The sequence below is a fragment of the Stenella coeruleoalba genome (assembly GCF_951394435.1).
Source record: "Stenella coeruleoalba genome assembly, contig: scaffold_167, whole genome shotgun sequence".
NCBI classification, from domain to species: Eukaryota; Metazoa; Chordata; class Mammalia; order Artiodactyla; family Delphinidae; genus Stenella; species Stenella coeruleoalba.
In genome coordinates this window covers 233081-258784 of record NW_027645977.1, presented here as the reverse complement: position 1 = coordinate 258784, position 25704 = coordinate 233081, and the positions used below count along the sequence as shown (strand labels likewise).

Here is a 25704-nt window from a genome sequence, read left to right as displayed (position 1 = left end):
ATTTATGTCCCTGTACACATGCTTGATTCTCTTTCGGAGACATAGCAATCCATAGGTTTTAAGATACTTACTAGTCAGGTACATTCTTAGGCGTTTAATATGCGGTGTTGAGTCCATTTCATTGAGCAAGGAGTAGCTCTTGTCTATTCCATATTTGGCTTAAGGAACTTTATCTGTGCTCATTTCAATCTCTGGTTTTATGCAGCACCCCAACTCACCTTTCCCCTTAAGCAAGCATAAGTTGGTTTTCTAAATTTGAGACCCTGTTCTGTTCTGTAATTCAGTTCCTGTGTAGCCAGGTTTACATTCCGTGTATTACTGATATCTTATGATGATTCTTTTTCTGTGTGACTTATTTCAGTTAGAATCATCATACCTGAATCCACTCATTGTGCTGCTAAGGGCCTGATGACATAGAGTTCATGGCTGAGTGATATTGCTTTGTAAGTAAATACCACAACTTCTTTATCCATTTTTCACTTTCTGCGATGTTGAACTTGTACTGTAAACGAGGTTCTTGTAAACAGAGGCGTTCCAAACTTTGGGGTGGCTGTGTCTTTTTGATTTTAATTTCCCTAAGCTATAGGACCATAAGTGGAAGTGCCCTAGGCTCTGTTGCTTTGTTTTTTAGATGTTTCAGGAAACACCATACACTTCTCCCGAGTGTCTGTTGGCAATTTCCATCCCGCCCATTAGCATAACAAGGCTCCCAGTTCTCCATGGCCTGTCCTGCCTTTCTGGATTTTACACTTTTTTTGATGGCCCTTTTCACCGGGGGGAAGTGAGACTTCATTGTAGTGCAGATTTCCTTTGCAAGCTTGCTTGGTTGGCCAAAAAGGGCGTATGCGTTTTTTCCTGAATATATTCAGGAAAAAACGCATACGCCCTTTTTGACCAAGTGCATCATTGTGGACGTTCTGCCTCTTTTCCTATGCTTTCAATGCAATTCCAGTCTACCTCCTGAAATCGGTTTCCTGCAATTCTGCCCCGCTTTCAAGTCCTCTTGGCAGCCTTACTTCAGTATATTTTTGGACGATAGCTGTCATTTATAACTCTGCAGGTTTGTGAATTACAGTTCCCCTGAGCTCCTTTCTTCAACTCGCTTTCTTGTGAGCTGGCCGCAACACCGCAGGATGGCTTCAGGCCCTAATCTGGTTCCGGCACGGCACGCTGAGCCTTTGGTTCATTGCTCTTCCTGGTGGGAAATGAGAGTTAAATTTGCCCGTCCAGACACCTCCAGCTAGTCTCTCATTGGTTCTCGCTATTCCTGTTCATCTTCCGCAGAAATTGCAAACTGGGCCAAACAGGAGGTTAAAGGCGCTGACTCTCCAAGTGTGGAGAGTGTTAGTAAATCGTCTGAAATGTTGCACCCGAGTACCAGGGGAGGAAAACTGAGACATATTTGAACACGTCTCCCGTTCACACAGTTGATCATACCTTGGGTTCCACATGCATGTTTTAGCTGAAGGAAGAATACCTTAAAACTGGAGAGTTGAGACCCGTGTAATGGGTACCATGCAATATGACTTCAAAGGATCTTCATTTGCTCACCGAACCTCTCCAATCCTATCACTGCTGCGTTTATGTCCCTGTACACACGCTTGATTCTCTTTTGGAGACATAGCAATCCATAGGTTTTAAGATACTTACTAGTCAGGTACATTCTTAGGCGTTTAATATGGCGTGTTGAGTCCATTTCGTTGAGCAAGGAGTAGCTCTTGTCTATTCCATATTTGGCTTAAGGAACTTTATCTGTGCTCATTTCAATCTCTGGTTTTATGCAGCACCCCAACTCACCTTTCCCCTTAAGCAAGCATAAGTTGGTTTTCTAAATTTGAGACCCTGTTCTGTTCTGTAATTCAGTTCCTGTGTAGCCAAGTTTACATTCCGTGTATTACTGATAACTTATGATGTTTCTTTTTCTCTGTGACTTATTTCAATTAGAATCATCATACCTGAATCCACTCATTGTGCTGCTTAGGGCCTGATGACATAGATTTCATTGCTGAGTGATATTGCTTTGTAAGTAAATACCACAACCTCTTTATCCGTTTTTCACTTTCTGCGATGTTGAACTTGTTCTGTAAATGAGGTTCTTGTAAACAGAGCCGTTCCAAACTTTGGGGTGGCTGTGTCTTTTTGATTTTAATTTCCCTAAGCTATAGGACCATAAGTGGAAGTGCCCTAGGCTCTGTTGCTTTGTTTTTTAGATGTTTCAGGAAACACCATACACTTCTCCTGTGTGTGTGTTGGCAATTTTCATCCCACCCATCAGCATAACAAGGCTCCCAGTTCTCCATGGCCTGTCCTGCCTTTGTGGATTTTACACTTTTTTCAGATGGCTCTTTTGACCGGGGGGAAGTGAGACTTCATTGTAGTGCAGATTTCCTTTGCAAACTTGCTTGGTTGGCCAAAAAGGGCGTATGCGTTTTTTTCTGGAATATATTCAGGAAAAAACGCATACGCCCTTTTTGGCCAAGTGCATCATTGTGGACTTTCTGCCTCTTTTCCTATGCTTTCAATGCAATTCCAGTCTACCTCCTGAAATCGGTTTCCTGCAATTCTGCCCCGCTTTCAAGTCCTCTTGGCAGCCTTCCTTCAGTATATTTTTGGACGATAGCTGTCATTTATAACTCTGCAGGTTTGTGAATTACAGTGCCCCTGAGCTCCTTTCTTCAACTCGCTTTCTTTTGAGCTGACCTCAACACCGCAGGATGGCTTCAGGCCCTAATCTGGTTCCGGCACGGCACGCTGAGCCTTTGGTTATTTGCTCTTCCTGGTGGGAAATGTGAGTTAAATTTGCCCGTCCAGACACCTCCAGCTAGTCTCTCATTGGTTCTCCCTATTCCTGTTCATCTTCCGCAGAAATTGCAAACTGGGCCAAACAGGAGGTTAAAGGGACTGACTCTCCAAGTGGGGAGAGTGTTAGTAAAGCGTCTGGAATGTTGCACCGAAGTACCAGGGGAGGAAAACTGAGACATATTTGAACACGTCTCCCGATCACATGGTTGATCATAATCTAGGTTCCACATGCATGTTTTAGCTGAAGGAAGAATACCTTAAACCTGGGTAGTTGAAACCCGTGGAATGGGTACCATGCAATATGACTTCAATGGGTCTTCATTTGCTCAGCGAACCTCTCCAATCCTATCACTGCTGCGTTTATGCCCCTGTACACATGCTTGATTCTCTTTCGGAGACATAGCAATCCATAGGTTTTAAGATACTTACTAGTCAGGTACATTCTTAGGCGTTTAATATGCGGTGTTGAGTCCATTTCGTTGAGCAAGGAGTAGCTCTTGTCTATTCCATATTTGGCTTAAGGAACTTTATCTGTGCTCATTTCAATCTCTGGTTTTATGCAGCACCCCAACTCACCTTTCCCCTTAAGCAAGCATAAGTTGGTTTTCTAAATTTGAGACCCTGTTCTGTTCTGTAATTCAGTTACTGTGTAGCCAAGTTTAATTCCGTGTATTAGTGACATCTTATGATGTTTCTTTTTCTGTGTGACTTATTTCAGTTAGAATCATCGTACCTGAATCCACTCATTAAGCTTCTACGGGCCTGATGACATAGATTTCATTGCTGAGTGATACTGCATTGTACGTATGTACCACAAGTTCTTTATCCATTTTTCACTTTCTGTGATATTGAATTTGTACAGTAAACGAGGTTCTTGTAAACAGAGGCGTCCCAAACTTTGGGGTGGCTGTGTCTTTTTGATTTTAATTTCCCTAAGCTATAGGACCATAAGTGGAAGTGCCCTAGGCTCTGTTGCTTTGTTTCTTAGATGTTTCAGGAAACACCATACACTTCTCCCGAGTGTCTGTTGGCAATTTACATCCCGCCCATCAGCATAACAAGGCTCCCAGTTCTCCATGGCCTGTCCTGCCTTTCATTATTTTACACTTTTTTCAGATGGCCCTTTTGACCGGGGGGAAGTGAGACTTCATTTTAGTGCCGATTTCCTTTGCAAGCTTGCTTGGTTGGCCAAAAAGGGCGTATGCGTTTTTTCCTGAGGAAAAAAGGCATACGCCCTTTTTGGCCAAGTGCATCATTGTGGACGTTCTGCCTCTTTTCCTATGCTTTCAATGCAATTCCAGTCTACCTCCTGAAATCGGTTTCCTGCAATTCTGCCCCGCTTTCAAGTCCTCTTGGCAGCCTTACTTCAGTATATTTTTGGACGATAGCTGTCATTTATAACTCTGCAGGTTTGTGAATTACAGTGCCCCTGAGCTCCTTTCTTCAACTCGCTTTCTTTTGAGCTGGCCGCAACACCGCAGGATGGCTTCAGGCCCTAATCTGGTTCCGGCACGGCACGCTGAGCCTTTGGTTAATTGCTCTTCCTGGTGGGAATTGAGAGTTAAATTTGCCCGTCCAGACACCTCCAGCTAGTCTCTCATTGGTTCTCCCTATTCCTGTTCATCTTCCGCAGAAATTGCAAACTGGGCCAAACAGGAGGTTAAAGGCGCTGACTCTACAAGTGGGGAGAGTGTTAGTAAAGCGTCTGGAATGTTGCACCCGAGTACCAGGGTACGAAAACTGAGACATATTTGAACACGTCTCCCGATCACATGGTTGATCATACTCTAGGTTCCACATGCATGTTTTAGCTGAAGGAAGAATACCTTAAACCTGGAGTGTTGAGACCCGTGGAATGGGTACCATGCAATATGACTTCAAAGGGTCTTCATTTGCTCACCGAACCTCTCCAATCCTATCACTGCTGCGTTTATGCCCCTGTACACACGCTTGATTCTCTTTTGGAGACATAGCAATCCATAGGTTTTAAGATACTTACTAGTCAGGTACATTCTTAGGCGTTTAATATGGCGTGTTGAGTCCATTTCGTTGAGCAAGGAGTAGCTCTTGTCTATTCCATATTTGGCTTAAGGAACTTTATCTGTGCTCATTTCAATCTCTGGTTTTATGCAGCACCCCAACTCACCTTTCCCCTTAAGCAAGCATAAGTTGGTTTTCTAAATTTGAGACCATGTTCTGTTTTGGAATTCAGTTCCTGTGTAGCCAAGTTTACATTCCGTGTATTACTGATATCTTATGATGTTTCTTTTTCTGTGTGACTTATTTCAGTTAGAATCATCGTACCTGAATCCACTCATTATGCTGCTACGGGCATGATGACATAGATTTCATTGCTGAGTGATATTGCTTTGTAAGCAAATACCACAAGTTCTTTATCCATTTTTCACTTTCTGCGATGTTGAACTTGTACTGTAAACGAGGTTCTTGTAAACAGAGGTGTCCCAAGCTTTGGGGACGCTGTGTCTTTTTGATTTTAATTTCCCTAAGCTATAGGACCATAAGTGGAAGTGCCCTAGGCTCTGTTGCTTTGTTTTTTAGATGTTTCAGGAAACACCATACACTTCTCCCGAGTGTCTGTTGGCAATTTACATCCCGCCCATCAGCATAACAAGGCTCCCAGTTCTCCATGGCCTGTCCTGCCTTTCTGGATTTTACACTTTTTTCAGATGGCCCTTTTGACCGGGGGGAAGTGAGACTTCATTGTAGTGCAGATTTCCTTTGCAAGCTTGCTTGGTTGGCCAAAAAGGGCGTATGCGTTTTTTCCTGAATATATTCAGGAAAAAACGCATACACCCTTTTTGGCCAAGTGCATCATTGTGGACGCTCTGCCTCTTTTCCTATGCTTTCAATGCAATTCCAGTCTACCTCCTGAAATCGGTTTCCTGCAATTCTGCCCCGCTTTCAAGTCCTCTTGGCAGCCTTACTTCAGTATATTTTTGGACGATAGCTGTCATTTATTACTCTGCAGGTTTGTGAATTACACTTCCCCTGAGCTCCTTTCTTCAACTCGCTTTCTTTTGAGCTGGCCGCAACACCGCAGGATGGCTTCAGGCCCTAATCTGGTTCCGGCACGGCACGCTGTGCCTTTGGTTAATTTTTCTTCCTGTTGGGAAATGAGAGTTAAATTTGCCCGTCCAGACACCTCCAGCTAGTCTCTCATTGGTTCTCGCTATTCCTGTTCATCTTCCGCAAAAATTGCAAACTGGGCCAAACAGGAGGTTAAAGGCGCTGACTCTCCAAGTGGGGAGAGTGTTAGTAAAGCGTCTGGAATGTTGCACCCGAGTACAAGGGTACGAAAACTGAGATATATTTGAACACGTCTCCCGATCACATGGTTGATCATACTCTAGGTTCCACATGCATGTTTTAGCTGAAGGAAGAATACCTTAAACCTGGAGTGTTGAGACCCGTGGAATGGGTACCATGCAATATGACTTCAAAGGGTCTTCATTTGCTCACCGAACCTCTCCAATCCTATCACTGCTGCGTTTATGCCCCTGTACACACGCTTGATTCTCTTTTGGAGACATAGCAATCCATAGGTTTTAAGATACTTACTAGTCAGGTACATTCTTAGGCGTTTAATGTGCGGTGTTGAGTCCATTTCGTTGAGCAAGGAGTAGCTCTTTTCTATTCCATATTTGGCTTAAAGAACTTTATCTGTGCTTATTTCAATCTCTGGTTTTATGCAGCACCCCAACTCACCTTTACCCTTAAGCAAGCATAAGTTGCTTTTCTAAATTTGAGACCCTGTTCTGTTCTGTAATTCAGTTCCTGTGTAGCCAAGTTTACATTCCATGTATTACTGATATCTTATGATGTTTCTTTTTCTCTGTGACTTATTTCAATTAGAATCATCATACCTGAATCCACTCATTGTGCTGCTAAGGGCCTGATGACATAGATTTCATTGCTGAGTGATATTGCTTTGTAAGTAAATACCACAACTTCTTTATCCATTTTTCACTTTCTGCGATGTTGAACTTGTTCTGTAAATGAGGTTCTTGTAAACAGAGCCGTTCCAAACTTTGGGGTGGCTGTGTCTTTTTGATTTTAATTTCCCTAAGCTATAGGACCATAAGTGGAAGTGCCCTAGGCTCTGTTGCTTTGTTTCTTAGATGTTTCAGGAAACACCATACACTTCTCCCGAGTGTCTGTTGGAAATTTAAATCCCGCCCATCAGCATAACAAGGCTCCCAGTTCTCCATGGCCTGTCCTGCCTTTCATTATTTTACACTTTTTTCAGATGTCCCTTTTGACCGGGGGGAAGTGAGACTTCATTTTAGTGCCGATTTCCTTTGCAAACCTGCTTGGTTGGCCAAAAAGGGCGTATGCGTTTTTTTCTGGAATATATTCAGGAAAAAACGCATACGCCCTTTTTGGCCAAGTGCATAATTGTGGACTTTCTGCCTCTTTTCCTATGCTTTCAATGCAATTCCAGTCTACCTCCTGAAATCGGTTTCCTGCAATTCTGCCCCGCTTTCAAGTCCTCTTGGCAGACTTACTTCAGTATATTTTTGGACGATAGCTGTCATTTATAACTCTGCAGGTTTGTGAATTACAGTGCCCCTGAACTCCTTTCTTCAACTCGCTTTCTTTTGAGCTGACCTCAACACCGCAGGATGGCTTCAGGCCCTAATCTGGTTCCGGCACGGCACGCTGAGCCTTTGGTTATTTGCTCTTCCAGGTGGGAAATGTGAGTTAAATTTGCCCGTCCAGACACCTCCAGCTAGTCTCTCATTGGTTCTCCCTATTCCTGTTCATTTTCCGCAGAAATTGCAAACTGGGCCAAACAGGAGGTTAAAGGCGCTGACTCTCCAAGTGGGGAGAGTGTTAGTAAAGCGTCTGGAATGTTGCACCGAAGTACCAGGGGAGGAAAACTGAGACATATTTGAACACGTCTCCCGATCACATGGTTGATCATACTCTAGGTTCCACATGCATGTTTTAGCTGAAGGAAGAATACCTTAAACCTAGGTAGTTGAAACCCGTGGAATGGGTACCATGCAATATGACTTCAAAGGGTCTTCATTTGCTCACCGAACCTCTCCAATCCTAACACTGCTGCGTTTATGCCCCTGCACACACGTTTGATTCTCTTTTGGAGACATAGCAATCCATAGGTTTTAAGATACTTACTAGTCAGGTACATTCTTAGGCGTTTAATATGGGGTGTTGAGTGCATTTCGTTGAGCAAGAAGTAGCACTTGTCTATTCCATATTTGGCTTAAGGAACTTTATCTGTGCTCATTTCAATCTCTGGTTTTATGCAGCACCCCAACTCACCTTTCCCCTTAAGCAAGCATAAGTTGGTTTTCTAAATTAGAGACCCTGTTCTGTTCTGTAATTCAGTTCCTGTGTAGCCAAGTTTACATTCCGTGTATTAGTGATATCTTATGATGTTTCTTTTTCTGTGTGACTTATTTCAGTTAGAATCATCATACCTGAATCCATTCATTGTGCTGCTAAGGGCCTGATGACATAGATTTCATTGCTGAGTGATACTGCATTGTACGTAAGTACCACAAGTTCTTTATCCATTTTTCACTTTCTGTGATATTGAACTTGTACGGTAAACGAGGTTCTTGTAAACAGAGGCGTCCCAAACTTTGGGGTGGCTGTGTCTTTTTGATTTTAATTTCCCTAAGCTATAGGACCATAAGTGGAAGTGCCCTAGGCTCTGTTGCTTTGTTTTTTAGATGTTTCAGGAAACACCATACACTTCTCCTGAGTGTCTGTTGGCAATTTACATCCCGCCCATCAGCATAACAAGGCTCCCAGTTCTCCATGGCCTGTCCTGCCTTTCTGGATTTTACACTTTTTTCAGATGGCCCTTTTGACCGGGGGGAAGTGAGACTTCATTGTAGTGCAGATTTCCTTTGCAAGTTTGCTTGGTTGGCCAAAAAGGGCGTATGCGTTTTTTCCTGAATATATTCAGGAAAAAACGCATACGCCCTTTTTGGCCAAGTGCATCATTGTGGACGTTCTGCCTCTTTTCCTATGCTTTCAATGCAATTCCAGTCTACCTCCTGAAATCGGTTTCCTGCAATTCTGCCCCACTTTCAAGTCCTCTTGGCAGCCTTACTTCAGTATATTTTTGGACGATAGCTGTCATTTATAACTCTGCAGGTTTGTGAATTACAGTGCCCCTGAGCTCCTTTCTTCAACTCGCTTTCTTGTGACCTGGCCGCAACACCGCAGGATGGCTTCAGGCCCTTATCTGATCCCGGCACGGCACGCTGAGCCTTTGGTTAATTCCTCTTCCTGGTGGGAAATGAGAGTTAAATTTACACGTCCAGACACCTCCAGCTAGTCTCTCATTGTTTCTCGCTATTCCTGTTCATCTTCCGCAGAAATTGCAAACTGGGCCAAACAGGAGGTTAAAGGGACTGACTCTCCAAGTCGGGAGAGTGTTAGTAAAGCGTCTGGAATGTTGCACCCGAGTACCAGGGTACGAAAACTGAGACATATTTGAACACGTCTCCCGATCACATGGTTGATCATACTCTAGGTTCCACATGCATGTTTTAGCTGAAGGAAGAATACCTTAAACCTGGGTAGTTGAAACCCGTGGAATGGGTACCATGCAATATGACTTCAAAGGGTCTTCATTTGATCACCGAACCTCTCCAATCCTATCACTGCTGCGTTTATGTCCCTGTACACATGCTTGATTCTCTTTCGGAGACATAGCAATCCATAGGTTTTAAGATACTTACTAGTCAGGTACATTCTTAGGCGTTTAATATGCGGTGTTGAGTCCATTTCATTGAGCAAGGAGTAGCTCTTGTCTATTCCATATTTGGCTTAAGGAACTTTATCTGTGCTCATTTCAATCTCTGGTTTTATGCAGCACCCCAACTCACCTTTCCCCTTAAGCAAGCATAAGTTGGTTTTCTAAATTTGAGACCCTGTTCTGTTCTGTAATTCAGTTCCTGTGTAGCCAGGTTTACATTCCGTGTATTACTGATATCTTATGATGATTCTTTTTCTGTGTGACTTATTTCAGTTAGAATCATCATACCTGAATCCACTCATTGTGCTGCTAAGGGCCTGATGACATAGAGTTCATGGCTGAGTGATATTGCTTTGTAAGTAAATACCACAACTTCTTTATCCATTTTTCACTTTCTGCGATGTTGAACTTGTACTGTAAACGAGGTTCTTGTAAACAGAGGCGTTCCAAACTTTGGGGTGGCTGTGTCTTTTTGATTTTAATTTCCCTAAGCTATAGGACCATAAGTGGAAGTGCCCTAGGCTCTGTTGCTTTGTTTTTTAGATGTTTCAGGAAACACCATACACTTCTCCCGAGTGTCTGTTGGCAATTTCCATCCCGCCCATTAGCATAACAAGGCTCCCAGTTCTCCATGGCCTGTCCTGCCTTTCTGGATTTTACACTTTTTTCAGATGGCCCTTTTCACCGGGGGGAAGTGAGACTTCATTGTAGTGCAGATTTCCTTTGCAAGCTTGCTTGGTTGGCCAAAAAGGGCGTATGCGTTTTTTCCTGAATATATTCAGGAAAAAACGCATACGCCCTTTTTGACCAAGTGCATCATTGTGGACGTTCTGCCTCTTTTCCTATGCTTTCAATGCAATTCCAGTCTACCTCCTGAAATCGGTTTCCTGCAATTCTGCCCCGCTTTCAAGTCCTCTTGGCAGCCTTACTTCAGTATATTTTTGGACGATAGCTGTCATTTATAACTCTGCAGGTTTGTGAATTACAGTTCCCCTGAGCTCCTTTCTTCAACTCGCTTTCTTGTGAGCTGGCCGCAACACCGCAGGATGGCTTCAGGCCCTAATCTGGTTCCGGCACGGCACGCTGAGCCTTTGGTTCATTGCTCTTCCTGGTGGGAAATGAGAGTTAAATTTGCCCGTCCAGACACCTCCAGCTAGTCTCTCATTGGTTCTCGCTATTCCTGTTCATCTTCCGCAGAAATTGCAAACTGGGCCAAACAGGAGGTTAAAGGCGCTGACTCTCCAAGTGTGGAGAGTGTTAGTAAATCGTCTGAAATGTTGCACCCGAGTACCAGGGGAGGAAAACTGAGACATATTTGAACACGTCTCCCGTTCACACAGTTGATCATACCTTGGGTTCCACATGCATGTTTTAGCTGAAGGAAGAATACCTTAAACCTGGGTAGTTGAAACCCGTGGAATGGGTACCATGCAATATGACTTCAATGGGTCTTCATTTGCTCAGCGAACCTCTCCAATCCTATCACTGCTGCGTTTATGCCCCTGTACACATGCTTGATTCTCTTTCGGAGACATAGCAATCCATAGGTTTTAAGATACTTACTAGTCAGGTACATTCTTAGGCGTTTAATATGCGGTGTTGAGTCCATTTCGTTGAGCAAGGAGTAGCTCTTGTCTATTCCATATTTGGCTTAAGGAACTTTATCTGTGCTCATTTCAATCTCTGGTTTTATGCAGCACCCCAACTCACCTTTCCCCTTAAGCAAGCATAAGTTGGTTTTCTAAATTTGAGACCCTGTTCTGTTCTGTAATTCAGTTACTGTGTAGCCAAGTTTAATTCCGTGTATTAGTGACATCTTATGATGTTTCTTTTTCTGTGTGACTTATTTCAGTTAGAATCATCGTACCTGAATCCACTCATTAAGCTTCTACGGGCCTGATGACATAGATTTCATTGCTGAGTGATACTGCATTGTACGTATGTACCACAAGTTCTTTATCCATTTTTCACTTTCTGTGATATTGAATTTGTACAGTAAACGAGGTTCTTGTAAACAGAGGCGTCCCAAACTTTGGGGTGGCTGTGTCTTTTTGATTTTAATTTCCCTAAGCTATAGGACCATAAGTGGAAGTGCCCTAGGCTCTGTTGCTTTGTTTCTTAGATGTTTCAGGAAACACCATACACTTCTCCCGAGTGTCTGTTGGCAATTTACATCCCGCCCATCAGCATAACAAGGCTCCCAGTTCTCCATGGCCTGTCCTGCCTTTCATTATTTTACACTTTTTTCAGATGGCCCTTTTGACCGGGGGGAAGTGAGACTTCATTTTAGTGCCGATTTCCTTTGCAAGCTTGCTTGGTTGGCCAAAAAGGGCGTATGCGTTTTTTCCTGAGGAAAAAAGGCATACGCCCTTTTTGGCCAAGTGCATCATTGTGGACGTTCTGCCTCTTTTCCTATGCTTTCAATGCAATTCCAGTCTACCTCCTGAAATCGGTTTCCTGCAATTCTGCCCCGCTTTCAAGTCCTCTTGGCAGCCTTACTTCAGTATATTTTTGGACGATAGCTGTCATTTATAACTCTGCAGGTTTGTGAATTACAGTGCCCCTGAGCTCCTTTCTTCAACTCGCTTTCTTTTGAGCTGGCCGCAACACCGCAGGATGGCTTCAGGCCCTAATCTGGTTCCGGCACGGCACGCTGAGCCTTTGGTTAATTGCTCTTCCTGGTGGGAATTGAGAGTTAAATTTGCCCGTCCAGACACCTCCAGCTAGTCTCTCATTGGTTCTCCCTATTCCTGTTCATCTTCCGCAGAAATTGCAAACTGGGCCAAACAGGAGGTTAAAGGCGCTGACTCTACAAGTGGGGAGAGTGTTAGTAAAGCGTCTGGAATGTTGCACCCGAGTACCAGGGTACGAAAACTGAGACATATTTGAACACGTCTCCCGATCACATGGTTGATCATACTCTAGGTTCCACATGCATGTTTTAGCTGAAGGAAGAATACCTTAAACCTGGAGTGTTGAGACCCGTGGAATGGGTACCATGCAATATGACTTCAAAGGGTCTTCATTTGCTCACCGAACCTCTCCAATCCTATCACTGCTGCGTTTATGCCCCTGTACACACGCTTGATTCTCTTTTGGAGACATAGCAATCCATAGGTTTTAAGATACTTACTAGTCAGGTACATTCTTAGGCGTTTAATATGGCGTGTTGAGTCCATTTCGTTGAGCAAGGAGTAGCTCTTGTCTATTCCATATTTGGCTTAAGGAACTTTATCTGTGCTCATTTCAATCTCTGGTTTTATGCAGCACCCCAACTCACCTTTCCCCTTAAGCAAGCATAAGTTGGTTTTCTAAATTTGAGACCATGTTCTGTTTTGGAATTCAGTTCCTGTGTAGCCAAGTTTACATTCCGTGTATTACTGATATCTTATGATGTTTCTTTTTCTGTGTGACTTATTTCAGTTAGAATCATCGTACCTGAATCCACTCATTATGCTGCTACGGGCATGATGACATAGATTTCATTGCTGAGTGATATTGCTTTGTAAGCAAATACCACAAGTTCTTTATCCATTTTTCACTTTCTGCGATGTTGAACTTGTACTGTAAACGAGGTTCTTGTAAACAGAGGTGTCCCAAGCTTTGGGGACGCTGTGTCTTTTTGATTTTAATTTCCCTAAGCTATAGGACCATAAGTGGAAGTGCCCTAGGCTCTGTTGCTTTGTTTTTTAGATGTTTCAGGAAACACCATACACTTCTCCCGAGTGTCTGTTGGCAATTTACATCCCGCCCATCAGCATAACAAGGCTCCCAGTTCTCCATGGCCTGTCCTGCCTTTCTGGATTTTACACTTTTTTCAGATGGCCCTTTTGACCGGGGGGAAGTGAGACTTCATTGTAGTGCAGATTTCCTTTGCAAGCTTGCTTGGTTGGCCAAAAAGGGCGTATGCGTTTTTTCCTGAATATATTCAGGAAAAAACGCATACGCACTTTTTGGCCAAGTGCATCATTGTGGACGCTCTGCCTCTTTTCCTATGCTTTCAATGCAATTCCAGTCTACCTCCTGAAATCGGTTTCCTGCAATTCTGCCCCGCTTTCAAGTCCTCTTGGCAGCCTTACTTCAGTATATTTTTGGACGATAGCTGTCATTTATTACTCTGCAGGTTTGTGAATTACACTTCCCCTGAGCTCCTTTCTTCAACTCGCTTTCTTTTGAGCTGGCCGCAACACCGCAGGATGGCTTCAGGCCCTAATCTGGTTCCGGCACGGCACGCTGAGCCTTTGGTTAATTCCTCTTCCTGGTGGGAAATGAGAGTTAAATTTGCCCGTCCAGACACCTCCAGCTAGTCTCTCATTGGTTCTCGCTATTCCTGTTCATCTTCCGCAAAAATTGCAAACTGGGCCAAACAGGAGGTTAAAGGCGCTGACTCTCCAAGTGGGGAGAGTGTTAGTAAAGCGTCTGGAATGTTGCACCCGAGTACAAGGGTACGAAAACTGAGATATATTTGAACACGTCTCCCGATCACATGGTTGATCATACTCTAGGTTCCACATGCATGTTTTAGCTGAAGGAAGAATACCTTAAACCTGGAGTGTTGAGACCCGTGGAATGGGTACCATGCAATATGACTTCAAAGGGTCTTCATTTGCTCACCGAACCTCTCCAATCCTATCACTGCTGCGTTTATGCCCCTGTACACACGCTTGATTCTCTTTTGGAGACATAGCAATCCATAGGTTTTAAGATACTTACTAGTCAGGTACATTCTTAGGCGTTTAATGTGCGGTGTTGAGTCCATTTCGTTGAGCAAGGAGTAGCTCTTTTCTATTCCATATTTGGCTTAAAGAACTTTATCTGTGCTTATTTCAATCTCTGGTTTTATGCAGCACCCCAACTCACCTTTACCCTTAAGCAAGCATAAGTTGCTTTTCTAAATTTGAGACCCTGTTCTGTTCTGTAATTCAGTTCCTGTGTAGCCAAGTTTACATTCCATGTATTACTGATATCTTATGATGTTTCTTTTTCTCTGTGACTTATTTCAATTAGAATCATCATACCTGAATCCACTCATTGTGCTGCTAAGGGCCTGATGACATAGATTTCATTGCTGAGTGATATTGCTTTGTAAGTAAATACCACAACTTCTTTATCCATTTTTCACTTTCTGCGATGTTGAACTTGTTCTGTAAATGAGGTTCTTGTAAACAGAGCCGTTCCAAACTTTGGGGTGGCTGTGTCTTTTTGATTTTAATTTCCCTAAGCTATAGGACCATAAGTGGAAGTGCCCTAGGCTCTGTTGCTTTGTGTCTTAGATGTTTCAGGAAACACCATACACTTCTCCCGAGTGTCTGTTGGCAATTTAAATCCCGCCCATCAGCATAACAAGGCTCCCAGTTCTCCATGGCCTGTCCTGCCTTTCATTATTTTACACTTTTTTCAGATGTCCCTTTTGACCGGGGGGAAGTGAGACTTCATTTTAGTGCCGATTTCCTTTGCAAGCTTGCTTGGTTGGCCAAAAAGTGCGTATGCGTTTTTTCCTGAGGAAAAAAGGCATACGCCCTTTTTGGCCAAGTGCATCATTGTGGACGTTCTGCCTCTTTTCCTATGCTTTCAATGCAATTCCAGTCTACCTCCTGAAATCGGTTTCCTGCAATTCTGCCCCGCTTTCAAGTCCTCTTGGCAGCCTTACTTCAGTATATTTTTGGACGATAGCTGTCATTTATAACTCTGCAGGTTTGTGAATTACAGTGCCCCTGAGCTCCTTTCTTCAACTCGCTTTCTTTTGAGCTGGCCGCAACAACGCAGGATGGCTTCAGGCCCTAATCTGGTTCCGGCACGGCACGCTGAGCCTTTGGTTAATTGCTCTTCCTGGTGGGAAATGAGAGTTAAATTTGCCCATCCAGACACCTCCAGCTAGTCTCTCATTGGTTCTCACTATTCCTGTTCATCTTCCGCAGAAATTGCAAACTGGGCCAAACAGGAGGTTAAAGGCGCTGACTCTCCAAGTGGGGAGAGTGTTAGTAAAGCGTCTGGAATGTTGCACCCGAGTACCAGGGTACGAAAACTGAGACATATTTGAACACGTCTCCCGATCACATGGTTGATCATACTCTAGGTTCCACATGCATGTTTTAGCTGAAGGAAGAATACCTTAAACCTGGAGTGTTGAGACCCGTGGAATGGGTACCATGCAATATGACTTCAAAGGGTCTTCATTTGCTCACCGAACCTCTCCAATCCTATCACTGCTGCGTTTATGCCCCTGTACACACGCTTGATTCTCTTTTGGAGACATAGCAATCCATAGGTTTTAAGATACTTACTAGTCAGGTACATTCTTAGGCGTTTAATATGGGGTGTTGAGTCCATTTCGTTGAGCAAGGAGTAGCTCTTGTCTATTCCATATTTGGCTTAAGGAACTTTATCTGTGCTCATTTCAATCTCTGGTTTTATGCAGCACCCCAACTCACCTTTCCCCTTAAGCAAGCATAAGTTGGTTTTCTAAATTTGAGACCCTGTTCTGTTTTGGAATTCAGTTCCTGTGTAGCCAAGTTTACATTCCGTGTATTACTGATATCTTATGATGTTTCTTTTTCTGTGTGACTTATTTCAGTTAGAATCATCGTACCTGAATCCACTCATTATGCTGCTACGGGCCTGATGACATAGATTTCATTGCTGAGTGATATTGTTTTGTAAGCAAATACCACAAGTTCTTTATCCATTTTTCACTTTCTGCGATGTTGAACTTGTACTGTAAACGACGTTCTTGTAAACAGAGGCGTCCCAAGCTTTGGGGACGCTGTGTCTTTTTGATTTTAATTTCCCTAAGCTATAGGACCATAAGTGGAAGTGCCCTAGGCTCTGTTGCTTTGTTTTTTAGATGTTTCAGGAAACACCATACACTTCTCCCGAGTGTCTGTTGGCAATTTCCATCCCGCCCATCAGCATAACAAGGCTCCCAGTTCTCCATGGCCTCTCCTGCTTTTCTGGATTTTACACTTTTTTGAGATGGCCCTTTTGACCGGGGGGAAGTGAGACTTCATTGTAGTGCAGATTTCCTTTGCAAGCTTGCTTGGTTGGCCAAAAAGTGCGTATGCGTTTTTTCCTGAATATATTCAGGAAAAAACGCATACGCACTTTTTGGCCAAGTGCATCATTGTGGACGCTCTGCCTCTTTTCCTATGCTTTCAATGCAATTCCAGTCTACCTCCTGAAATCGGTTTCCTGCAATTCTGCCCCCCTTTCAAGTCCTCTTGGCAGCCTTACTTCAGTATATTTTTGGACGATACCTGTCATTTATAACTCTGCAGGTTTGTGAATTACAGTGCCCCTGAGCTCCTTTCTTCAACTCGCTTTCTTGTGAGCTGGCCGCAACACCGCAGGATGGCTTCAGGCCCTAATCTGGTTCCGGCACGGCACGCTGAGCCTTTGGTTATTTCCTCTTCCTGGTGGGAAATGAGAGTTAAATTTGCCCGTCCAGACACCTCCAGCTAGTCTCTCATTGGTTCTCCCTATTCCTGTTCATCTTCCGCAGAAATTGCAAACTGGGCCAAACAGGAGGTTAAAGGCGCTGACTTTCCAAGTGGGGAGAGTGTTAGTAAAGCGTCTGGAATGTTGCACCCGAGTACAAGGGGAGGAAAACTGAGACATATTTGAACACGTCTCCTGTTCACACGGTTGATCATACTCTGGGTTCCACATGCATGTTTTAGCTGAAGGAAGAATACCTTAAACCTGGAGAGTTGAGACCCGTGGAATGGGTACCATGCAATATGACTTCAAAGGGTCTTCATTTGCTCACCGAACCGCTCCAATCCTATCACTGCTGCGTTTATGCCCCTGTACACACGCTTGATTCTCTTTTGGAGACATAGCAGTCCATAGGTTTTAAGATACTTACTAGTCAGGTACATTCTTAGGCGTTTAATATGGCGTGTTGAGTCCATTTCGTTGAGCAAGGAGTAGCTCTTGTCTATTCCATATTTGGCTTAAGGAACTTTATCTGTGCTCATTTCAATCTCTGGTTTTATGCAGCACCCCAACTCACCTTTCCCCTTAAGCAAGCATAAGTTGGTTTTCTAAATTTGAGACCCTGTTCTGTTTTGGAATTCAGTTCCTGTGTAGCCAAGTTTACATTCCGTGTATTACTGATATCTTATGATGTTTCTTTTTCTGTGTGACTTATTTCAGTTAGAATCATCGTACCTGAATCCACTCATTATGCTGCTACGGGCCTGATGACATAGATTTCATTGCTGAGTGATATTGCTTTGTAAGCAAATACCACAAGTTCTTTATCCATTTTTCACTTTCTGCGATGTTGAACTTGTACTGTAAACGAGGTTCTTGTAAACAGAGGTGTCCCAAGCTTTGGGGACGCTGTGTCTTTTTGATTTTAATTTCCCTATGCTATAGGACCATAAGTGGAAGTGCCCTAGGCTCTGTTGCTTTGTTTTTTAGATGTTTCAGGAAACACCATACACTTCTCCCGAGTGTCTGTTGGCAATTTCCATCCCGCCCATCAGCATAACAAGGCTCCCAGTTCTCCATGGCCTCTCCTGCTTTTCTGGATTTTACACTTTTTTCAGATGGCCCTTTTGACCGGGGGGAAGTGAGACTTCATTGTAGTGCAGATTTCCTTTGCAAGCTTGCTTGGTTGGCCAAAAAGGGCGTATGCGTTTTTTCCTGAATATATTCAGGAAAAAACGCATACGCCCTTTTTGGCCAAGTGCATCATTGTGGACGCTCTGCCTCTTTTCCTATGCTTTCAATGCAATTCCAGTCTACCTCCTGAAATCGGTTTCCTGCAATTCTGCCCCGCTTTCAAGTCCTCTTGGCAGCCTTACTTCAGTATATTTTTGGACGATAGCTGTCATTTATAACTCTGCAGGTTTGTGAATTACAGTGCCCCTGAGCTCCTTTCTTCAACTCGCTTTCTTGTGAGCTGGCCGCAACACCGCAGGATGGCTTCAGGCCCTAATCTGGTTCCGGCACGGCACGCTGAGCCTTTGGTTATTTCCTCTTCCTGGTGGGAAATGAGAGTTAAATTTGCCCGTCCAGACACCTCCAGCTAGTCTCTCATTGGTTCTCCCTATTCCTGTTCATCTTCCGCAGAAATTGCAATCTGGGCCAAACAGGAGGTTAAAGGCGCTGACTCTCCAAGTGGGGAGAGTGTTAGTAAAGCGTCTGGAATGTTGCACCCGAGTACCAGGGTACGAAAACTGAGACATATTTGAACACGTCTCCCGATCACATGGTTGATCATACTCTAGGTTCCACATGCATGTTTTAGCTGAAGGAAGAATACCTTAAACCTGGAGTGTTGAGACCCGTGGAATGGGTACCATGCAATATGACTTCAAAGGGTCTTCATTTGCTCACCGAACCTCTCCAATCCTATCACTGCTGCGTTTATGCCCCTGTACACACGCTTGATTCTCTTTTGGAGACATAGCAATCCATAGGTTTTAAGATACTTACTAGTCAGGTACATTCTTAGGTGTTTAATATGGGGTGTTGAGTCCATTTCGTTGAGCAAGGAGTAGCTCTTGTCTATTCAATATTTGGCTTAAGGAACTTTATCTGTGCTCATTTCAATCTCTGGTTTTATGCAGCACCCCAACTCACCTTTCCCCTTAAGCAAGCATAAGTTTGTTTTCTAAATTTAAGACCCTGTTCTGTTTTGGAATTCAGTTCCTGTGTAGCCAAGTTTACATTCCGTGTATTACTGATATCTTATGATGTTTCTTTTTCTGTGTGACTTATTTCAGTTAGAATCATCGTACCTGAATCCACTCATTGTGCTGCTAAGGGCCTGATGACATAGATTTCATTGCTGAGCGATATTGCTTTTTAAGTAAATACCACAACTTCTTTATCCATTTTTCACTTTCTGCGATGTTGAACTTGTACTGTAAACGAGGTTCTTGTAAACAGAGCCGTCCCAAACTTTGGGATGGCTGTGTCTTTTTGAATTTAATTTCCCTAAGCTATATGACCGTAAGTGGAAGTGCCCTAGGCTCTGTTGCTTTGTTTTTTAGATGTTTCAGGAAACACCATACACTTCTCCGGAGTGTCTGTTGGCAATTTACATCCCGCCCATCAGCATAACAAGGCACCCAGTTCTCCATGGCCTGTCCTGCCTTTCTGGATTTTATACTTTTTTCAGATGGCCCTTTTGACCGGGGGGATGTGAGACTTCATTGTAGTGCAGATTTCCTTTGCAAGCTTGCTTGGTTGGCCAAAAAGGGCGTATGCGTTTTTTCCTGAATATATTCAGGAAAAAACGCATACGCCCTTTTTGGCCAAGTGCATCATTGTGGACGTTCTGCCTCTTTTCCTATGCTTTCAATGCAATTCCAGTCTACCTCCTGAAATCGGTTTCCTGCAATTCTGCCCCGCTTTCAAGTCCTCTTGGCAGCCTTACTTCAGTATATTTTTGGACGATAGCTGTCATTTATAACTCTGCAGGTTTGTGAATTACAGTGCCCCTGAGCTCCTTTCTTCAACTCGCTTTCTTTTGAGCTGGCCGCAACACCGCAGGATGGCTTCAGGCCCTAATCTGGTTCCGGCACGGCACACTGAGCCTTTGGTTAATTCCTCTTCCTGGTGGGCAATTAGAGTTAAATTTGCCCGTCCAGACACCTCCAGCTAGTCTCTCATTGGTTCTCGCTATTCCTGTTCATCTTCCGCAGAAATTGCAAACTGGGCCAAACAGGAGGTTAAAGGGACTGACTCTCCAAGTGGTGAGAGTGTTAGTAAAGCGTCTGGAATGTTGCACCCGAGTACCAGGGTACGAAAACTGAGACATATTTGAACACGTCTCCCGATCACATGGTTGATCATACTCTAGGTTCCACATGCATGTTTTAGCTGAAGGAAGAATACCTTAAACCTGGGTAGTTGAAACCCGTGGAATGGGTACCATGCAATATGACTTCAAAGGGTCTTCATTTGCTCACCGAACCTCTCCAATCCTATCGCTGCTGCATTTATGCCCCTGTACACATGCTTGATTCTCTTTCGGAGACATAGCAATCCATAGGTTTTAAGATACTTACTAGTCAGGTACATTCTTAGGCGTTTAATATGCGGTGTTGAGTCCATTTCGTCGAGCAAGGAGTAGCTCTTGTCTATTCCATATTTGGCTTAAGGAACTTTATCTGTGCTCATTTCAATCTCTGGTTTTATGCAGCACCCCAACTCACCTTTCCCCTTAAGCAAGCATAAGTTGGTTTTCTAAATTTGAGACCCTGTTATGTTTTGTAATTCAGTTCCTGTGTAACCAAGTTTACATTCTGTGTATTAGTGATATCTTATGATGTTTCTTTTTCTGTGTTACTTATTTCAGTTAGAATCATCGTACCTGAATCCACTCATTGTGCTCCTAAGGGCCTGATGACATAGATTTCATTGCTGAGTGATATTGCTTTGTAAGTAAATACCACATCTTCTTTATCCATTTTTCACTTTCTGCGATGTTGAACTTGTACTGTAAACGAGGTTCTTGTAAACAGAGCCGTGCCAAATGTTGGGGTGGCTGTTTTTTTTTGAATTTAATTTCCCTAAGCTATAGGACCGTAAGTGGAAGTGCCCTAGGCTCTGTGGCTTTGTTTTTTAGATGTTTCAGGAAACACCATACACTTCTCCCGAGTGTCTGTTGGCAATTTACATCCCGCCCATCAGCATAACAAGGCTCCCAGTTCTCCATGGCCTGTCCTGCCTTTCTCGATTTTACACTTTTTTCAGATGGCCCTTTTGACCGGGGGGAAGTGAGACTTCATTGTAGTGCAGATTTCCTTCGCAAGCTTGCTTGGTTGGCCAAAAAGGGCGTATGCGTTTTTTCCTGAATATATTCAGGAAAAAACGCATACGCCCTTTTTGGCCAAGTGCATCATTGTGGACGTTCTGCCTCTTTTCCTATGCTTTCAATGCAATTCCAGTCTACCTCCTGAAATCGGTTTCCTGCAATTCTGCCCCGCTTTCAAGTCCTCTTGGCAGCCTTACTTCAGTATATTTTTGGACGATAGCTGTCATTTATAACTCTGCAGGTTTGTGAATAACCGTGCCCCTGAGCTCCTTTCTTCAACTCGCTTTCTTTTGAGCTGGCCGCAACACCGCAGGATGGCTTCAGGCCCTAATCTGGTTCCGGCACGGCACGCTGAGCCTTTGGTTAATTCCTCTTCCTGGTGGGAAATGAGAGTTAAATTTGCCCGTCCAGACACCTCCAGCTAGTCTCTCATTGGTTCTCGCTATTCCTGTTCATCTTCCGCAGAAATTGCAAACAGGGCCAAACAGGAGGTTAAAGGGACTGACTCTCCAAGTGGGGAGAGTGTTAGTAAAGCGTCTGGAATGTTGCACCCGAGTACCAGGGTACGAAAACTGAGACATATTTGAACACGTCTCCCGATCACATGGTTGATCATACTCTAGGTTCCACATGCATGTTTTAGCTGAAGGAAGAATACCTTAAACCTGGGTAGTTGAAACCCGTGGAATGGGTACCATGCAATATGACTTCAAAGGGTCTTCATTTGCTCACCGAACCTCTCCAATCCTATCACTGCTGCGTTTATGCCCCTGTACACATGCTTGATTCTCTTTCGGAGACATAGCAATCCATAGGTTTTAAGATACTTACTAGTCAGGTACATTCTTAGGCGTTTAATATGCGGTGTTGAGTCCATTTCGTCGAGCAAGGAGTAGCTCTTGTCTATTCCATATTTGGCTTAAGGAACTTTATCTGTGCTCATTTCAATCTCTGGTTTTATGCAGCACCCCAACTCACCTTTCCCCTTAAGCAAGCATAAGTTGGTTTTCTAAATTTGAGACCCTGTTCTGTTCTGTAATTCAGTTCCTGTGTAGCCAAGTTTCCATTCCGTGTATTACTGATATCTTATGATGTTTCTTTTTCTGTGTGACTTATTTCAGTTAGAATCATCATACCTGAATCCACTCATTGTGCTGCTAAGGGCCTGATGACATAGATTTCATTGCTGAGTGATATTGCTTTGTAAGTGATTACCACAACTTCTTTATCCATTTTTCACTTTCTGCGATGTTGAACTTGTACTGTAAACGAGGTTCTTGTAAACAGAGCCGTTCCAAACTTTGGGGTGGCTGTGTCTTTTTGATTTTAATTTCCCTAAGCTATAGGACCATAAGTGGAAGTGCCCTAGGCTCTGTTGCTTTGTTTTTTAGATGTTTCAGGAAACACCATACACTTCTCCCAAGTGTCTGTTGGCAATTTACATCCCGCCCATCAGCATAACAAGGCTCCCAGTTCTCCATGGCCTGTCCTGCCTTTCTGGATTTTACACTTTTTTCAGATGGCCCTTTTGACCGGGGGGAAGTGAGACTTCATTGTAGTGCAGATTTCCTTTGCAAGCTTGCTTGGTTGGCCAAAAAGGGCGTATGCGTTTTTTCCTGAATATATTCAGGAAAAAACGCATACGCCCTTTTTGGCCAAGTGCATCATTGTGGACGTTCTGCCTCTTTTCCTATGCTTTCAATACAATTCCAGTCTACCTCCTGAAATCGGATTCCTGCAATTCTGCCCCGCTTTCAAGTCCTCTTGGCAGCCTTACTTCAGTCTATTTTTGGACGATAGCTGTCATTTATAACTCTGCAGGTTTGTGAATTACAGTGCCCCTGAGCTCCTTTCTTCAACTCGCTTTCTTTTGAGCTGGCCGCAACACCGCAGGATGGCTTCAGGCCCTAATCTGGTTCCGGCACGGCACACTGAGCCTTTGGTTAATTCCTCTTCCTGGTGGGCAATTAGAGTTAAATTTGCCCGTCCAGACACCTCCAGCTAGTCTCTCATTGGTTCTCGCTATTCCTGTTCATCTTCCGCAGAAATTGCAAACAGGGCCAAACAGGAGGTTAAAGGGACTGACTCTCCAAGTGGGGAGAGTGTTAGTAAAGCGTCTGGAATGTTGCACCCGAGTACCAGGGTACGAAAACTGAGACATATTTGAACACGTCTCCCGATCACATGGTTGATCATACTCTAGGTTCCACATGCATGTTTTAGCTGAAGGAAGAATACCTTAAACCTGGGTAGTTGAAACCCGTGGAATGGGTACCATGCAATATGACTTCAAAGGGTCTTCATTTGCTCACCGAACCTCTCCAATCCTATCGCTGCTGCATTTATGCCCCTGTACACATGCTTGATTCTCTTTCGGAGACATAGCAATCCATAGGTTTTAAGATACTTACTAGTCAGGTACATTCTTAGGCGTTTAATATGCGGTGTTGAGTCCATTTCGTCGAGCAAGGAGTAGCTCTTGTCTATTCCATATTTGGCTTAAGGAACTTTATCTGTGCTCATTTCAATCTCTGGTTTTATGCAGCACCCCAACTCACCTTTCCCCTTAAGCAAGCATAAGTTGGTTTTCTAAATTTGAGACCCTGTTATGTTTTGTAATTCAGTTCCTGTGTAACCAAGTTTACATTCTGTGTATTAGTGATATCTTATGATGTTTCTTTTTCTGTGTTACTTATTTCAGTTAGAATCATCGTACCTGAATCCACTCATTGTGCTCCTAAGGGCCTGATGACATAGATTTCATTGCTGAGTGATATTGCTTTGTAAGTAAATACCACATCTTCTTTATCCATTTTTCACTTTCTGCGATGTTGAACTTGTACTGTAAACGAGGTTCTTGTAAACAGAGCCGTGCCAAATGTTGGGGTGGCTGTTTTTTTTTGAATTTAATTTCCCTAAGCTATAGGACCGTAAGTGGAAGTGCCCTAGGCTCTGTTGCTTTGTTTTTTAGATGTTTCAGGAAACACCATACACTTCTCCCGAGTGTCTGTTGGCAATTTACATCCCGCCCATCAGCATAACAAGGCTCCCAGTTCTCCATGGCCTGTCCTGCCTTTCTCGATTTTACACTTTTTTCAGATGGCCCTTTTGACCGGGGGGAAGTGAGACTTCATTGTAGTGCAGATTTCCTTCGCAAGCTTGCTTGGTTGGCCAAAAAGGGCGTATGCGTTTTTTCCTGAATATATTCAGGAAAAAACGCATACGCCCTTTTTGGCCAAGTGCATCATTGTGGACGTTCTGCCTCTTTTCCTATGCTTTCAATGCAATTCCAGTCTACCTCCTGAAATCGGTTTCCTGCAATTCTGCCCCGCTTTCAAGTCCTCTTGGCAGCCTTACTTCAGTATATTTTTGGACGATAGCTGTCATTTATAACTCTGCAGGTTTGTGAATAACCGTGCCCCTGAGCTCCTTTCTTCAACTCGCTTTCTTTTGAGCTGGCCGCAACACCGCAGGATGGCTTCAGGCCCTAATCTGGTTCCGGCACGGCACGCTGAGCCTTTGGTTAATTCCTCTTCCTGGTGGGAAATGAGAGTTAAATTTGCCCGTCCAGACACCTCCAGCTAGTCTCTCATTGGTTCTCGCTATTCCTGTTCATCTTCCGCAGAAATTGCAAACAGGGCCAAACAGGAGGTTAAAGGGACTGACTCTCCAAGTGGGGAGAGTGTTAGTAAAGCGTCTGGAATGTTGCACCCGAGTACCAGGGGAGGAAAACTGAGACATATTTGAACACGTCTCCCGTTTACATGGTTGATCATACTCTGGGTTCCACATGCATGTTTTAGCTGAAGGAAGAATACCTTAAACCTGGAGAGTTGAGACCCGTGGAATGGGTACCGTGCAATATGACTTCAAAGGGTCTTCATTTGCTCACCGAACCTCTCCAATCCTATCACTGCTGCGTTTATGCCCCTGTACACACGCTTGATTCTCTTTTGGAGACATAGCAATCCATAGGTTTTAAGATACTTACTAGTCAGGTACATTCTTAGGCGTTTAATATGGGGTTTTGAGTCCATTTCGTTGAGCAAGGAGTAGCTCTTGTCTATTCCATATTTGGCTTAAGGAACTTTATCTGTGCTCATTTCAATCTCTGGTTTTATGCAGCACCCCAACTCACCTTTCCCCTTAAGCAAGCATAAGTTGGTTTTCTAAATTTGAGACCCTGTTCTGTTTTGGAATGCAGTTCCTGTGTAGCCAAGTTTACATTCCGTGTATTAGTGATATCTTATGATGTTTCTTTTTCTGTGTGACTTATTTCAGTTAGAATCATCGTACCTGAAACCACTCATGATGCTGCTACGGGCCTGATGACATAGATTTCATTGCTGAGTGATACTGCATTGTACGTAAG

At 43.7% G+C, this 25704-nt stretch overlaps 1 long non-coding RNA gene across 1 annotated transcript in view; it reads left to right on the top strand.

The window, feature by feature from the left end:
- The first annotated feature begins 1960 nt into the window (after positions 1-1960).
- Positions 1961-25704, top strand: part of LOC307181417 — a 234347-nt gene continuing 210603 nt past the window's right edge. Inside the window, exon 1 of the long non-coding RNA XR_013826737.1 lies at positions 1961-2022. This is a non-coding gene — a long non-coding RNA (uncharacterized lncRNA). The remainder of the gene's footprint in view (positions 2023-25704) is intronic.